Raw genomic sequence first — 18,342 nt, 5'->3', positions numbered from 1 at the left:
GGGTCAGGGTCCGCAGGCCCCACAGGGACAATAAAATGGCTTCATACTGGTCCTTTCCTCTCCAAGTCACCCGTCAGCTGGGCCCAGCCACTTACCTCCTCAGCGATGGCACTCGGTGGCACTCCAGTCGTCTACGGAAGGTGTCAGCTCCGCCACACACAGCTGGTGACACAAACTTAGCCATTCCCTCGGCATGGCGAGACGCCCCGGGGCTTCATACAGCAACTACATGGGCCCCAGACATTCCTGGGCCTCAGCTTCCCCTGCCTTCTCCCTCCCCACCTCGGCCTGCCCAGCCTCAGGCCGCCCCACAACCTGTTTGCACACGTTTACGCCCTGGCCACCTGTAGGACTTTGTGTCAACCTTTCATGTTTGAAATCCTGCCAGTTTCAAAGTTACTGCCAGAAATTTCACTCGACAGTGACGCGTTGATATGGTGTAATGGTCAGCACCCTGGACTCTGAATCCAGTAATCCGAGTTCAAGTCTCGATGGAACCTTTGCAGCTTTAAATGTCAACAATAGCCTCCAATTCTGGGGAACACAAAAAAAACTAAGAGGTGGTGAGCTTGTCAAAATGCTGTGTAGTTCTTGTTTAACCTAGGTACCTATCTGGACATGTTGAATAGAAATCTGTCTCGTTCATCATACGCGATCGCTTTCCACTTGAGGACATTTCTGGTCGCTTCAATCCAGTGATCATATTTTCAGTCTTGTTGTGTTTTTCACATCATACTCATATTAACGGGTATAGCTCGGTTGTGTAGATTGACAAACAAAGTCTCAGGGATAAGATATACTAACTTTACATTAGCGTAAAAACACAATATGTTGTTTGTCACATGGATACTGGAAACTTTCTTCACCATACCCACGTTAGAAAATGTGTCCAAGACATATTCCCACAAGGGTTGGTTTGGGGAAAACTTTCAACTTCGGACAGTTGCTGCAGTGACATTAGAACAGTGATTCCATGGCTCTAAATCTTTAACAGTACTGCTGTTTGCCATGAGGATGGATTTTGTAACTGCTAGCACTCTGAGGTCTTCGGTTTCACTAAACATGGATTATTTTGAATTGAAAGTAAACCTTGCCACAATTGCAAGTATGTAAGCACGACTTGGTTGGTCCCAAAAGTCTCAGTTAAATGCGGACTTCTACGTGGAAGGTATTTTGTCACCATATGCTCAAGAAAGCCCCCTGTGCGGGTTTTAAGCTGAGTGAATGACTAGTGGGTCATTGGATTGGAGGAAGTTCATGAAGTTTGGTTATAAAATCACTTGAGTCAAAGTCAGGAAAATGAGATGGGTCTTGGTTATTGGCTGTGAGCAAAACATTTATGTAGGACTGGTTCGTTTTAGAGCACGCCTCAGTAAGTGTTCGGATAGCTGCAAGCTTGAGCTTGACTGTCAATAAAACAGTGTAAAACCCTTGTAATATTCTGCATAACCTAGTTGTATCACTGCACAAGTTAAGTAGGAACGCATCTCAAACTGGCAAATACTGAATGAGGTCTCAAAGACTGCTTTCCAAAAGAGGAATTGCTAGTGACTTCAATCTAGTGATCGTGGTTTCAGTTTGGATTTTGGGTCATCAAAACAGAAGCTATGGCGAACAAGTCCCAAACTAATGTAGCCGATGAGTAGTAGATGAGAGTGACGGTGAAGGACCTGAGGAAGGTTATTCAGATATGAGAAACTGTGGCACAGAAACAGAATGTGTTAATGATGTGCATCCAGACGTTAGCGACAGTGACTTGCCCTTTATTGAAAACAGGGACAGGCCCGCACTAACAGATGATGCTGGCGGAGCAGGACATAGAACCTATGCACCTAAACCTGCCATTAGGAAAAGCAAGCGGGAAATGGCTGGATCTCATTCAAACCCATTTCATCAGCCAAAGTCAGCCTGTAATGCAGTCTCAGTCAGCACAGACATGGTCTCTAAGGTTTTGACAAGCCTGGGTGCTGCTCTCTTTGAAAAGGCCTTGCAGGGAGTATTTGAGTCAGTTCATGTTTCGTAGTCTACGAGGACGTTGACTATATTTGCAGGGGAGTATGTAGCCGGGTGGTAAATCTGTTAAATACGTTAAATGATTTCCACTTAAATTTAGTATATTTTAACTGTTAATATATGTAATTGTTACACTGCCAAGCCATGTAAAATGTCATTTGATGTATTTAGATTGTGAAGCAGATTGTGAGTGTATTTTTATAGTTTTGGCTGTCATTGTATGTTTTGACCAGTAAGTGACAGTGTTGTGGACTTTTATTGTAACTCCGTGCAAGTTATCCAAGTGCATCTTGGGTACTCTTTCTGCAAGTTATCCAAGTGCATCTTGGGTATTCTTTCTTTTTTTCTTGTGTGAACCACCTGAAGATTGCGGTGTGACGGTGCTCTGACTCCGTAGTAAGTAGGTTTAAATATCTTGTGAAATATACCTGTAACATTATTCCAAACAATATTGTATGTCGGTAATTTGACACGATGGTTTTGGGCGCGAGCCGTCGACCACTGTTCGCCGCTGTAGGCATGACAAGGTAATGTTGGCGTGCTTAAAGCCACACCATGCCATTGTATTTGGGTAGTAAGGTAAATGTAAAGGTTTTATAGGCATTTTAATTCTGTTTAAAGGTAACTGACAAACTGAGAAGTTGCGCAATCTTCAGGAAGTTCCACATGTATTTGTTAAACCCTGTTTAACATACATAGTCCACTGCCGTATTTTGCACCGTATTTTGTATTTTGTATTTATTATTTTCCTTTTAAAATCTTTTCTGTTAAACTTGCCACATCTGTGAACATTTATGAGCTGTTTGCTCGAAACACACAGGAATTTATGCACTCAGTAAAACGATCTGCATTCGAAGGTTCAAACAATAAATCTACTGTGTGGCCAGGGGTGTTGTGGTTACACCGCCCCGAGCTACCTCCCCGGCACGTTCAAGCCACTCCCCCAGCTCGGACGTGCCGGAAACATCCGAGCGCTCGGCTCGCGCTCTGAGGAGACGAGAGCTGCACTGCACCAGGTGTTTGCCATCATCCATCAGGCACACCTGTGGCAATCAGGCAGCCCTCTACAAGAAGTCTCCCAGAACACCACTCCTGACTTCGACATACTGAACCCTGCGGTAAAGTTCTGACAAGCCCTCCAGCGTTCCTTGCATTCTGTTTATTCCCCAGTGTCTTAGCTTCTTTCCTCCCAAGACTCTCCCTCCGCGACTTCCACGGCTCCCCGCGTCTCCCTCGTCCCCAGCGACCTTCACGTTTTTCCCCGGACCTCTCCTGCGTTCTCTCCCCTTGTCCCTCTACCTGGACCCCTCCTTCCGGACTCGACTTCCTCGATCTCGGACCCGGACTTCCTCGGACAACCCCTCTTGGATCATGGACTGGACTTTCTTGCCAGGTGCACGCACATTATTTCAACACCTCCTGGTCATTTACATACCGCACCACACATAGGCTAAAAACACTCACACATAGTTATACACGCAAACCACGGGACACCACACACAGTTTATTCACACATCCCACTAACGGAACGTTTTCACACCATACATTCCCCTCCCACAATAAAAACACCTTTTTGGATTTTGAAGTCATCCTGTGTCTGTCTGTCTTGGGTTTCGCCACACGGGTCGGGTTCTGGTGCGCGAGCATAACAGAACGTCGAAGCCATTATGGACCCAGGCAAACCCAAGGAGCAGACGGTTCCTGTGACGCCCCAGAGCCCCGTCCCCCTAGAGGCAGTAGTAAAAAGTCACAGCTGCCAACTTGCCTCTCTCCACTCAGAGCTTAATACTGCCTTCACCCGTGTCACCGGAGAGATCAGCGATCTTCAGTCCAGCTCCCAGGCCGCGACGAGCGCGTTAGACGCCCTCTCCGCGCAGATCGCTGCACTCTCAACAGCGGTCTCCAGGATGAGCGACCACCCTGCTCTGGCCTCGGTCTCTGCCCCCAGCTCGGCCTCCGGTTTCCCCGTTCCTGATCCCGACGTTCCCCCTGCTCCGAGTCAACCCCCACTGAACCCCCGATGGGAGCCTAACCTTCCCTGCCCCAAGGCCTTCGATGGGGAGTTCGAGCTGTGCAGGAGTTTCCTTGGTCAGTGTGAGCTCCTGTTCAAACACCAGCCAGCCAGGTATAGGACAGGAGAGACCAAAGTAGCCCTTGTTATGTCCCTCCTCACCGGCAAAGCCCTCAGCTGGGCCATAGTGGCGGTTGGCCATACCGAGCGGCTCGCCTCTGACTATGGTGCCTTCCGCCGCGAGTTCAGTCTGGTGTTAGACCACCCAGCTGACGGGCAGGACGCTGCCAGCCACCTCCATTCCATCCAGCAGGGAGCCAGGTCGGTGGCAGATTATTCCTTGGAGGTGAGGATACTCGCGGCAGACAGTGGGTGGGATGACACTGCGCTCAAGAGCGCGTACAGGAGGGGGCTGAGCGAGCCCATCAAAGATCTCATCGTTCGGGACCGCCCTGCCTCCTTCAACGAGCTCGTCACCCTCGCCCTCCTGATGGACAGCGGCTGCGGGAGCGGCGCCAGGAACGCGCCCCGCGCACTGGCCCCTCCCATAGACCAAACCCCGTCCGTTCTACCGGTGCCTTCCCTGGGTCAGCGTCCCATGGGCTCTCTCCACCCTCACACTCCCCCTCGCAACCCTGGGTGGCTTCTGGATCCAGGCTGGAGGAGGAGCCCATGCAGTTGGGTCGGTCACGGCTCCCGCTGGAGGTTAGGGAGCAGAGGATGCGTGACCACCTCTGCCTCTACTGCGGGAGGTCGGGCCACTACATCAAGGCCTGCCCGACTCGCCCAAAAAGACCTGGCTCACTAGCGAGGGGTGTCCTAGTGAGCCTGACGACCCTTCCTCAGCCCCAGCCCAAGAAGGAGCACAACCAGCTTTTCCCGGTCACTCACCTGGGGTAACGACTCACTGTCTATTGGTGCACTCCTGGATTCGGGGGCGGACGAGTGTTTGATGGACATCTCGCTGGCCCGGCAGGCCGGCATTCCACTCGTCCTCCTAGACACACCCCTCACAGCCCAAGCCCTAGATGGTCGTTAACTTGGTAAGATCACACACAGCACTGCTTCCCTCACTCTTTCGGGTAATCACGTGGAAGCTATGCGTTTTTTGGTTTTGCACGCCCCCACAGCGCCTCTGGTGTTAGGAAGACCGTGGTTGGAACAGCACGATCCCTACATCTCTTGGTCTACTGGGCGGATTTTGGGTTGGAGCGTTGCGTGTCATGCCAACTGCCTTCGCTCCGCCCACTCCCCATCCAGCGGCCTCAGACCCGTGCCTCCTCCCACGGATCTCACTGGTGTTCCTCCCATTTATCACGATTTAGCCCCTGTATTTAGTAAGGACAGTGCACTCCCCCCCCCCCTCACCGTCCCTATGATTGTGCCATAGATCTCTTTCCCGGGGCCGCCCTTCCCACCGGTCGGTTGTATAACCTCTCCGTCCCGGAGAAGGAGGCTGTGCGCAATTATATCAGAGTCCCTGGCCTCAGGAATCATAAGGCTCTCGTCTTCCCCGGTGGCAGCGGGCTTCTTTTTTGTGGCAAAGAAGGAGGGCAGCCTGAGGCCTTGCATAGATTATCGAATGCTAAATGACATCACGGTGAAAAATAAATATCCACTCCCCCTTATGAGTTCCACGTTCGAGCCACTCACTCATGCCACGGTGTTCACCAAGCTAGACCTGCGCAGCGCGTACCACCTGGTGCGCATCCGGGAAGGGGATGAATGGAAGACGGCCTTCAACACCCACCTAGGGCATTTCGAGTACCTCGTTATGCCCTTCGGCCTCGCCAACGCCCCGGCCGTCTTCCAGGCGTTGGTCAACGACGTGCTCCGGGACATGCTGAACACGTTGGCAGTGGTGTACCTGGATGACATCCTCGTGTTCTCCAGGACTGAGGAGGAATACCACCAGCATGTCCGCCTGGTCCTCCAACGGCTGTTGGAGAACAGGCTCTTCATGAAAGCCGAGAACTGCGTCTTCCACTCCGCCTCCGTGGAGTTCCTTGGCCACATTGTGGAGAAGGGGCTCGTCCGCACCGACCCCAGGAAGACCCGAGTGGTGGAGGAGTGGGCACGGCCCACTAACAGGACAGAACTCCAGCGCTTCCTGGGGTTTGCAAACTTCTACCGGCGCTTCATCAGGGGGTTCAGCCATGTGGCCGCCCCCCTCTCTGCACTCACCCCCACCCTCCGCCCCTTCTCCTGGACCTCGGAGGCAGAGGCCGCCTTCTCGGCCCTGAAGAGGCTGTTCGCAACGGCTCCGGTGCTCGCCCACCCGGACCCGTCCAGGCAGTTCATCTTGGAGGTGGACGCATCGGACACGGGCATCGGAGCCGTCCTCTCCCAGCGGTCGGAGGAGGACCAGAAGATCCACCCGTGCGCCTTCTTCTCGGCGTTTCAGTCCTGCGGAGAACTATGACATCGGCAACAGGGAGTTGCTGGCTGTCCACGCCGCCCTGAAGGCGTGGAGACACTGGCTGGAGGGAGCAGGGCAGCTGTTCATCGTATGGTCCGATCACAAGAACCTGACCTACGTGCGGATGGCTAAGAGGCTAAACCGCAGGCAGGCGCGCTGGGCTCTCTTCTTAGCCGGTTCGACTTCACCCTCACCTACCGCCCGGGCACCAAGAACGTCAGGGCAGACGCCCTCTCCCGTCTGTTTCCCGAGGGGTCCCCTGACGCCCCAGACACCATCCTTCCCCCGGCCCGGGTGGTGGGTGTCGTCACCTGGGCTATCGAATCGGTGGTGAGAAGGGCCCAGCGCGCCCAGCCCGACCCAAGCAATGGACCCCGGAACCGGTTATTTGTGCCTCCCTCTGTCCGGCCCCAGGTGCTGGAGTGGGGCCACTCCAGCCGTTTTGCCTGCCACCCCGGTGTCCACCAAACAGCGGCCTTCATCCGCAGGGGTTTCTGGTGGCCCACCACGGAGGCAGACACCAGAGAGTTCGTGGCTGCCTGCACCACCTGCGCCCGCAGCACGGCTCTCCATCGCCCTCCAGCAGGTCTCCTGCGACCCCTTCCTGTCCCCGGCCGACCTTGGTCCCACATTGCCTTGGACTTTGTAACAGGCCTCCCCGTGTCCCAAGGCAATGACACCATTCTGACCATTGTCGACCGGTTTTCCAAGGCCGTCCACTTTGTTGCCCTCACCAAACTCCACTCTGCAGCCGAGACGGCGGACCTCCTCGTCTCCCACGTCGTCCGACCCCATGGGATTCCCCTGGACGTTGTCTCTGACCGTGGTCCTCAGTTCACTTCTAAGGTGTGGCAGGCCTTCTGTAAGGGGATTGGGGCCACGGTCAGCCTCTCCTCCGGGTATCACCCCCAGACCAATGGGCAGGCAGAGCGGGCCAATCAAGCCCTCGAGGCGGCTTTGCGTTGCGTTACCACCAGCAACCCCGCCTCCTGGAGCAAGTACCTGCCCTGGGTGGAGTACTCGCTCAACTCCATGGAGAGCTCGGCTACCGGTTTGTCCCCCTTCGAGTGTTCCCTTGGCTATCAACCCCCTCTGTTCCCCCATCAGGAGTTGGAGGTGGCGGTCCCGTCCACGAGGGCCCATCTCCGCTGATGTCGGCGCGTTTGGAAGACCGCCCGGGCCGCTGTGTTGCGAACTACAGAGCGGGCCCGGCGCAGCGCCAACCGGCGGAGAGTGCCGGCCCCAGCTTATCGACCTGGCCAGAGGGTCTGGCTCCCCGCTACGTCGGTCCCTACACCATCGACCGTATCGTCAACCCATCGGCGGTGCATCTCCATCTCCCTACCTCACTCAAGATCCATCCTGTCTTCCATGTCTCGCGCCTCAAACCGGTAGCCTCCAGCCCCCTGTCTCCCCCTGTCCAAGCTCCTCCACCCCCCAGAGTCCTCGACGATGGCGACAAGGTCTGGGATGTCGACCGGCTGCTCGCCGTACGCCGCCGGGGGCGTGGGTACAATACCTGGTGGACTGGGTTGGCTATGAGCCCGAGGACCGCAGCTGGGTTCCCCCGTCCTACCTGGCCGACCCCGCACTCCTGGAGGAGTTCTATCGGGCCCACCCCAACGCCATCGGACGGTCGCCCGGTGTCTCCCGTAGGAGGGGGGGTCCTGTTGTGGTTACACCGCCCCGAGCTGCCTCCCCGGCACGTTCAAGCCACTCCCCCAGCTCGGACGTGCCGGAAACATCCGAGCGCTCGGCTCGCGCTCTGAGGAGACGAGAGCTGCACTGCACCAGGTGTTTGCCATCATCCATCAGGCACACCTGTGGCAATCAGGCAGCCCTCTACAAGAAATCTCCCAGAACACCACTCCTGGCTTTGACGTACTGAACCCTGCGGTAAAGTTCTGACAAGCCCTCCAGCGTTCCTTGCATTCTGTTTATTCCCCAGTGTCTTATCTTCGTGTCTCTGTTTCCTCCCAAGACTCCCCCTCCGCGAATTTCACGGCTCCCCGCGTCTCCCTCGTCCCCAGCGACCTTCACGTTTTTCCCCGGACCTCTCCTGCGTTCTCTCCCCTTGTCCCTCTACCTGGACCCCTCCTTTCGGACTCGACTTCCCGGATCTCGGACCCGGACTTCCTCGGACAACCCCTCTTGGATCACGGACTGGACTTTCTTGCCAGGTGCACGCACATTATTTCAACACCTCCTGGTCATTTACATACCGCACCACACATAGGCTAAAAACACTCACACATAGTTATACACGCAAACCACGGGACACCACACACAGTTTATTCACACATCCCACTAACAGAACGTTTTTCGCACCATACATTCCCCTCCCACAATAAAAACACCTTTTTGGATTTTGAAGTCATCCTGTGTCTGTCTGTCTTGGGTTTCGCCACACGGGTCGGGTTCTGGTGCGCGAGCATAACAAGGGGAGTACATCGAGCTCGAGCTGCCTCCTGAGCTGTGCAATGTGGACAGTGAGCTGGCTGTTCAACCACACGTCGATGTCTTATGTGACCAGTCTGACACACAGCAGTGGCCTGCCCCAACTTTGCTACAGCGTGTGTCCGGGAAGATCCGTGTCCCAAATCTCACTGGCGAGTTGCGGCTGGTCCAGAAAAGCCCCCACCTATGCCGTGTCCGCGCCACATATGTCCCGTCACTCAGTGACGCCGCCGTGCCAGCTGATTCCGGCCCCGACGACCATGTCAGCCTTGTCCTCTGACCTTGTCGCTCTGGACTCAGATAACATCATGCCTGCTGACATCAGAGATGAGTTCCGCGCCCTGCATAGAGAGTTTGATGTAGTGTTTGATCCCCACTTTGAAGGATATAACGGCGCTGTGGGTCCGTTCCAGGCCATGGTGAACATGGGACCTGTCCTACCTCTGCCCTTCACCAACAGGTCGGCCTGGCTTGCCATACAGGCAGGGTGCTCTGACCTCAGACGGAGGCTCATTGACGACGAGCGCAGAGACACTCTCAGGGACGCTTTAACCCGCTTATGTGTGGGTCTGTGCCCTCTCGACGGCCCCTTTGCTGTGATCAGGACTGCCCCTGGTTTTGCTGCATTGGCAGGGGATGGGGCCCTCGCTATGCACAGACTAGTTGTTGAGGTGGGAGAAGCCAAGAATGTCAATAAGAACCCAGTGGCGGAGAAGGCTGTTCAAGAGATTCAGGGGGATATTATTTGTCTCAAGCCTAACTGTAGGGCTGTTACTCTCTGTCGCTATGGCCAACCTGAACAGTCGTGTTAGGTCGCGTGGATTGTCTGCCCGTGAAATGCTGCTTCAGCGTGACCAGTTCTCCCATAGGCAGTTGCCTGTGGTCGACCAGGACCTCATCCTGAAACAACACTCGGAGCGTGTCACCAACCATCTGTACAGCAAGAAGTCAAAGGTGCCCTCTGGTCGTGTGGCCGTGCCTCCCGCCATTCGACCTGGTGAACTGGTGTACCGGTATGGTGACCGGAATAAGTCAAAGGCCCGTGACAGGTACCTCGTCACGAGCGTGGATGGTTCATGGTGCAATATCCTGAAGTTCACGGAGTCTCAACTCCGTCGCACCTCCTACAGGGTCAGGCTGGGTGACGGCTACAAAGTGGAAAGTCCCTCTACGGACTCCGAACCCCTCGCGGACGATTTCGCGTCTGATGAGGACTTGGACAACCCTGCCCCGCACTGCCCTGACATACCGCCAGCCATTGTCGAGCCCCCACCTGCACATTGCCTGCCTTGTGATAACGATATGAGGCTGGGGGATGAGACTGTTCTTCCCGTCGAGGTCGAGCCTTGGGGGGGAGCTCCCCGGGCGAGTGTGTGCCTGCTCTTGCACCTGATGCTGCCCCTCGACACTTGGAGTGTCGCCGGCGCTTGCGGCGGCATTTAGAGGACTTTGAACTTTAGGCCAGCTGTTTGTGTGTACTGGTGATAATGTTTTGTCTCACCTTACAGGTCTAGTTATACAGCGCTGTGATGTTGCCTGGTGTTCTGTGGCGTTATTGTTGTACTGTGTGAAGGGGGGGGGGGTCTTTCTTTTGGAAAAAAAGGGGTGACGCCAGTGTTGGTTGTGGTTTCTATAGTTACCAAGCCTCCCTTCCGGTCTGCCTGCGTTGCAGTCCGGGTTCTCTTTCCTGTGTTAACTAAATGGCCGCTGCCGCACGTTACCATCTGCGTTGTGTGATTCATTAATGTCGTCTCTCATTACTGGCGCAGAAGTCAGTGTTAGAGCTTCCAATCGACACACGCTTTTATTTGGATCCATGGTGGATCAACAGTCTGGACTTTGAATCGAGTGACCTGAGATGACGTTTTGGTGGACCTTTGCAGCTTTAAGTCACAGTCACATTGATATTAAAACACTGATTCCATGGCCCCAATTCATAACAGGACAGCTGTGTATCACGAGAATAGATTTTGTAACTGCCCGCTGTCTTATTTTGCTGAGGTCTTCAGTTTTGTCCACATAAAGGTTGGTTTGAATTGCAATAACACCTTATATTAATTACAAGTGTTCGTCAGTCCCAAAAGAGTCCATTGAAAGTTGAGCTCTACGTGGGATGCCTTTTGTTGCTGTATGCTCAATAAAGCCCCTTGTGCAAGTTTTTGCGGTGCAAGAGATTAATGGGGCAGTGGAGTAGAAGAAGTTCATGAAGTAAGGAGATAAAATCACTTTTATCCAAGTCAAGAAACTGATGAGTCTCATTGTTTGGCAGTGAGCAAAATACTTTTTGTACTGTGATGTAAGCCATCAATAATACTTGTCAGGTTGGTAAGAGTTAGGTGGTGAGAATGTGGCAAAAACCCTGTTTGCTAAGACAAGGTGGCCGAGTGGTTAAGGCGATGCACTGCTAATGCATTGTGTTCTGCACGCGTGGGTTCAAATCCCATCCTTGTCGCAACAGGTTTTCTCTATGACCTAAGGAAGAACTGTCTATGCGCAATAATTGTAGCAGGCTTTATGGTGGACATTGCAACCCACTTTCTTACCCGATGAGTCAAATTTCATTCAGTCCCTGAATGGAATATTTTCATGACCTCAGTTTTGGGATGTTTTTCTTGTCTACTCAAAAGTTTCTGCCAGAACTTTCACTCGACAGTGGACAGTGGTGTGGTGTAATGGTCAGCACTCTGGACCTTGAATCCACTGATCCGAATTCAAGTCTCGGTGGGATCTTTGCAGCTTTAAATTACAGTAGTAGTCTAAGTTATGGAGAACTTTAAGCAAGTTCCAAATACTGCGCTTGTTAAAATAGTGTGGAGTCCTTGTGATGTTATCGTTAACCCTAGGTATGTATCTGCATGTTAAATAGAAAATGGGCTCAGCTGTTATGAAATGAAGCAAAGATCGCGTTCCGCACGAGGAAATTACTGTTCACTTCGATCGTAGTTTGTCTTCTTGGATCTTTCACTAAAAGTTTCAAAGTTACTTCCAGAAATTTCACTCGACAGTGACGCGTTGATATGGTGTAATGGTCAGCACCCTGGACTCTGAATCCAGTAATCCGAGTTCAAGTCTCGATGGAACCTTTGCAGCTTTAAATGACAACAATAGCCTCCAATTCTGGGGAACACAAAAAAAGCTAAGAGGTGGTGAGCTTGTCAAAATGCTGTGTAGTTCTTGTTTAACCTAGGTACCTATCTGGACATGTTGAATAGAAATCTGTCTCGTTCATCATACGCGATCGCTTTCCACTTGAGGACATTTCTGGTCGCTTCAATCAAGTGATCATATTTTCAGTCTTGTGTTTTTCACATCATACTCATATTAACGGGTATAGCTCGGTTGTGTAGATTGACAAACAAAGTCTCAGGGATAAGATATACTAACTTTACATTAGCGTAAAAACACAATATGTTGTTTGTCACATGGATACTGGAAACTTTCTTCACCATACCCACGTTAGAAAATGTGTCCAAGACATATTCCCACAAGGGTTGGTTTGGGGAAAACTTTCAACTTCGGGCAGTTGCTGCAGTGACATTAGAACAGTGATTCCATGGCTCTAAATCTTTAACAGTACTGCTGTTTGCCATGAGGATGGATTTTGTAACTGCTAGCACTCTGAGTTCTTCGGTTTCACTAAACATGGATTATTTTGAATTGAAAGTAAACCTTGCCACAATTGCAAGTATGTAAGCACGACTTGGTTGGTCCCAAAAGTCTCAGTTAAATGCGGACTTCTACGTGGAAGGTATTTTGTCGCTATATGCTCAAGAAAGCCCCCTGTGCGAGTTTTAAGCTGAGTGAACGACTAGTGGCTCAGTGGATTGGATGAAGTTCATGAAGCTTGGCTATAAAATCCCTTGTGTCAAAGTCAGGAAAATGTGATGGGTCTTGGTTATTGGCTGTGAGCAAAACACTTATGTAGGACTGGTTCGTTTTAGAGCACTCCTCAGTAAGTGTTCGGATAGCTGCAAGCTTGAGCTTGACTGTCAATAAAACAGTGTAAAACCCTTGTAATATTCTGCATAACCTAGTTGTATCCCTGCACAAGTTAAATAGGAACGCATCTCAAACCGGCAAATACTGAATGAGGTCTCAAAGACTGCTTTCCAAAAGAGGAATTGCTAGTGGCTTCAATCTAGTGATCGTGGTTTCAGTTTGGATTTTGGGCCATCAAAACAGAAGCTATGGCGAAAAAGTCCCAAACGAAGAAGTTGCCTTTTTAACAGACTTCCAATTACTCCGTAAAGAAAACCTGTTCATAACTGATTTAAAATTGAAGACATCCCTCTGCATTGGCCGGGAATCGAACCCGGGTCAACTGCTTGGAAGGCAGCTATGCTCACCACTATACCACCAATGCAACACAACGGAGGCTCTTTGGAAACTTGCAGACGCTATGAACACTAGCATTGCTGCGTGTTGAACTCTCCTCAGTAGGGGTTCCGATCTACTCTGAAGTCAATGTTAGAGCTTCCAATCGACACACGCTTTTATTTGGATCCATGGTGTAACGATCAACAGTCTGGACTTTGAATCGAGTGACCTGAGATGAAGTTTTGGTGGACCTTTGCAGCTTTAAGTCACTGTCACATTGATATTAGAACACTGATTCCATGGCCCCAAGTCATAACAGGACAGCTGTGTATCCCGAGAATAGATTTTGTAACTGCCCGCTGTTTTATTTTGCTGAGGTCTTCAGTTTTGTCCACATAAAGTTTAGTTTGAATTGAAATAACACCTTATAATAATTACAAGGGTTCGTCAGTCCCAAAAGAGTCCATTGAAAGTTGAGCTCTACGTGGGATGCCTTTTGTTGCTGTATGCTCTATAAAGCCCCTTGTGCAAGTTTTTGCAGTGAGACATTAATGGGGCAGTGGGCTAGAAGAAGTTCATGAAGTAAGGAGATAAAATCACTTTTATCAAAGTCAAGAAACTGTGATGAGTCTCATTGTTTGGCAGTGAGCAAAATACTTTTTGTACTGTGATGTAAGCCATCAACAATACTTGATGTCAGGTGTGTAAGAGTTAGGTGGTGAGAATGTGACATATCAGATTTTCGCCCCTGATTGTAGCTGACTTTACTGTGGATATTGCAACCCACGTTCTTACATGACGAATCAAATTTCATTTATTCCCTGAGTGGAGCAGTTTCGTGACTTCAGTCTTGAAATGTTTTGCTTATCTACTCAAAAGTTTCTGCCAGAACTTTCACTCAACACGGGAGTTTCGCTATGGTGTAATGGTCAGCACTCCGGATATTAGAATCCAGTGATCCGAGTTCAAGTGTCGTTGGGGCCTTTGCAGCCTCATGTTACAGTAGTCTTCAAGCAAGTTCCAAATACTGCGCTTGTTAAAATAGTGTGGAGTCCATGTGATGTTATCTTTAGCCGTAGGTATGTATGTGCACGTTAAATAGAAAATATGCTCACCTGTTATGAGATGCCGCAAAGATCGTTCTCCATGCGAGGAAATTACCGGTCATTTCCATCTAGTGATCCTAGGTTAAGTCTTGTGGCATGTTTCACTAAACGTTTCAAAGTTACTGCCAGAACTGTTAGTCGACACTAACGCGTTCATATGGTTCCATGGTGTAATGATCAGCACCCTGCACTCTCAAGCCACTAATCCGAATTCAGTTCTCGGGGGAACCCTTCCAGTTTTAATTTACAACAGTCGTCTCCAATTATGCGGAACACCAACAAAGTTCCAAGTGCTGAGCTTGTTAAGATGGTGTGGAACCCGTTCGATATTATTGCTTAACCTAGGTATGTATCTGCACACATTCAATAGAAAGTTAGCTCATGCATCATACGAGATTTGCCGAGTTCGCTTTCCATTAGAGGACATTGCTGGCCACTTCAATCCAGTGATCTCATTATCAGTGGTTGGGTCTTTCACGTCAAACTCACTTTAATGCAAAACAAAATCTTGAGAATGCCAACCGAATTCCAAGCGCTGAGCTTGTTAAAATGGTGTGGGGTCCTTGTGGTCTTACCATTTATCCTAGGTACATATCTGCACATTTTAAATTGAAATTTCTCTTGTGCATGTAATGAGATGTCGGAATGATTGCATTTCACACGAGGAGGTTGCAAGTCACTTCAATCAAGTGATCCTAGGTTCAGTCTGGCTTTGCAGCCATCAAAACAGACGTTATGGTGGGCACTTCAACCGAAGATGTACCCAAAGAAAGTCAAATCGCAGAAATAGCTGTAATAATAACAACAACAACAACAACAACAACAATAACAATAATAATCTTGGGCACTATATTACTGAGCAAATGACAGTCGATGATATTTATAGGCAATGCCGCATGATGTATGCACAAGCAAACACTCTGTCACGCAAGTTTGGTATGTGTTGTTCAGTTAGTGTGAAGATGTCTCTGTTCAGAGAATATTGTACAACACTCTATACTGCCCCCTGTGGCCAAACTATAAAAAAGAAAGCTTACAGAGGCTTCGAGTGGCTTATAATGATGTTATGAGAATACTGCTAAAAAGACCTAGATGGTGTGGTGCAAGTGAAATGTTTGTGGCTGCAGGAGTCAACACCTTTCAGGCTCTTCTGAGAAAGGTCATGTATAAGTTTATTTGCCGGCTCAATGACTCTGATGATGTAATCATCAACAGATTAACTAATATAAGATTCAGTGGCATATGCTACCAATCCTGGCAGTGGGACCACTGGTATAGCTGCCTTATAAGACACTGACTTGTTCTATTTATGTTATGTATTGGGTTTACTCTTTGTGTTGTCTGGGGTTTATCTTTTACCTATTTGTCTTTGTTATGGACCGTGAGTCTGCAATTAAGTTTTGAATAATAATAATAATAATTATAATGACATTTATATAGAATGTATGTATGTATGTATGTATTTAGAAAAATATGACCAAGGAGACAGCCACATTCCAGATGTGCCAGCTCATGCTGTATGCCAATACACTCACCGGCCACTTTATTAGGCACACCCGTCCAACTGCTCGTTAACGCAAATTTCTAATCAGCCAATCACATGGCAGCAACTCAATGCATTTAGGCATGTAGACATGGTCAAGACGATCTGCTGCAGTTCAAACCGAGCATCAGAATGGGGAAGAAAGGTGATTTAAGTGACTTTGAACGTGGCATGGTTGTTGGTGCCAGACGGGCTGGTCTGAGTATTTCAGAAACTGCTGATCTACTGGGATTTTCACGCACAACCATCTCTAGGGTTTACAGAGAATGGTCCGAAAAAGAGAAAATATCCGGTGAGCGGCAGTTCTGTGGGCGAAAATGCCTTGTTGATGCCAGAGGTCAGAGGAGAATGGCCAGACTGGTTTGAGCTGATAGAAAGGCAACATTAACTCAAATAACCACTCATTACAACCGAGGTATGCAGAAGAGCATCTCTGAACGCACAACACGTCGAACCTTGAGGCAGATGGGCTACAACAGCAGAAGACCACACCGGGTGCCACTCCTGTCAGCTAAGAACAGGAAACTGAGGCTACAATTCGCACAGGCTCACCAAAATTGGACAACAGAAGATTGGAAAAACGTTGCCTGGTCTGATGAGTCTCGATTTTTGCTGTGACATTCGGGTGGTAGGGTCAGAATTTGGCGTCAACTACATGAAAGCATGGATCCATCCTGCCTTGTATCAACGGTTCAGGCTGGTGGTGGTGGTATAATGGTGTGGGGGATATTTTATTGGCACACTTTGGGCCCCTTAGTACCAATTGAGCATCGTGTCAACGCCACAGCCTACCTGAGTATTGTTGCTGACCATGTCCATCCCTTTATGACCACAGTGTTCCCATCTTCTGATGGCTACTTCCAGCAGGATAATGCGCCATGTCATAAAGCTCGAATCATCTCAGACTGGTTTCTTGAACATGACAGTGAGTTCACTGTACTCAAATGGCCTCCACAGTCTTCAGATCTCAATCCAATAGAGCACCTTTGGGATGTGGTGGACCGGGAGATTCGCATCATGGATGTGCAGCCGACAAATCTGCAGCAGCTGCGTGATGCTATCATGTCAATATGGACCAAACTCTCTGAGGAATGATTCCAGTACCTTGTTGAATCTATGCCACGAAGGATTAAGGCAGTTCTGAAGGCAAAAGGGGGTCCAACCCGGTACTAGCAAGGTGTACCTAATAAAGTGGCCAGTGAGTGTATATATATGTGTGTGTGTGTGTGTGTGTGTGTGTGTGTGTGTGTGTGTGTATGTGTATATATATATATATATATATATACTCACTGGCCACTTTATTAGGTACACCTTGCTAGTACCGGGTTGGACCCCCTTTTGCCTTCAGAACTGCCTTAATCCTTCGTGGCATAGATTCAACAAGGTACTGGAAACATTCCTCAGAGAGTTTGGTCCATATTGATATGATAGCATAACGCAGTTGCTGCAGATTTCTCGGCTGCACATCCATGATACGAATCTACCGGTCCACCACATCTCAAAGGTGCTCTATTGGATTGAGATCTGGTGACTGTGGAGGCCATTTGAGTACAGTGAACTCATTATCACGTTCAAGAAACCAGTCTGAGATGATTCGAGCTTTATGACATGGCGCATTATCCTGCTGGAAGTAGCCATCAGAAGATGGGAACACTGTGGTCATAAAGGGATGGACATGGTCAGCAACAATACTCAGGTAGGCTGTGGTGTTGACACGATGCTCAATTGGTACTAAGGGGCCCAAAGTGTGCCAAGAAAATATCCCCCACACCACCACCACCAGCCTGAACCGTTGATACAAGGCAGGATGGATCCATGCTTTCATGTTGTTGACGCCAAATTCTGACCCTACCATCCGAATGTCGCAGCAGAAATCGAGACTCATCAGACCAGGCAACGTTTTTCCAATCTTCTATTGTCCAATTTTGGTGAGCCTGTGCGAATTGTAGCCTCAGTTTCCTGTTCTTAGCTGACAGGAGTGGCACCTGGTGTGGTCTTCTGCTGCTGTAGCCCATCTGCCTCAAGGTTCGACGTGTTGTGTGTTCAGAGATGCTCTTCTGCATACCTCGGTTGTAATGAGTGGTTATTTGAGTTACTGTTGCCTTTCTATCAGCTCGAACCAGTCTGGCCATTCACCTCTGACCTCTGGCATCAACAAGGCATTTTCGCCCACAGAACTGCCGCTCACTGGATATTTTCTCTTTTTCGGACCATTCTCTGTAAACCCTAGAGATGGTTGTGTGTGAAAATCCCAGTAGATCAGCAGTTTCTGAAATACTCAGACCAGCCCGTCTGGCACCAACAACCACGCCACGTTCAAAGTCACTTAAATCACCTTTCTTCCCCATTCTGATGCTCGGTTTGAACTGCAGCAGATCGTCTTGACCCTGTCTACATGCCTAAATGCATTGAGTTGCTGCCATGTGATTGGCTGATTAGAAATTTGCGTTAACGAGCAGTTGGACGGGTGTGCCTA

General features: G+C 49.9%; 2 non-coding genes across 2 annotated transcripts; one reads left to right on the top strand and one right to left on the bottom strand.

The window, feature by feature from the left end:
- Positions 1–11,270: 11,270 nt before the first annotated feature.
- On the top strand, positions 11,271–11,352 carry trnas-gcu (transfer RNA serine (anticodon GCU)). Its single transcript has one exon. It is a non-coding gene; the product is annotated as a tRNA-Ser (tRNA).
- A 1,839-nt stretch (positions 11,353–13,191) lies between these two features.
- trnag-ucc (transfer RNA glycine (anticodon UCC)) lies at positions 13,192–13,263 on the bottom strand. The gene has a single exon. It is a non-coding gene; the product is annotated as a tRNA-Gly (tRNA).
- Positions 13,264–18,342: the final 5,079 nt, after the last annotated feature.

Source organism: Lampris incognitus, chromosome 3 (assembly GCF_029633865.1).
Source record: "Lampris incognitus isolate fLamInc1 chromosome 3, fLamInc1.hap2, whole genome shotgun sequence".
Lineage (NCBI taxonomy): Eukaryota > Metazoa > Chordata > Actinopteri > Lampriformes > Lampridae > Lampris > Lampris incognitus.
This window is presented reverse-complemented; position numbering and strand designations above follow the sequence as displayed.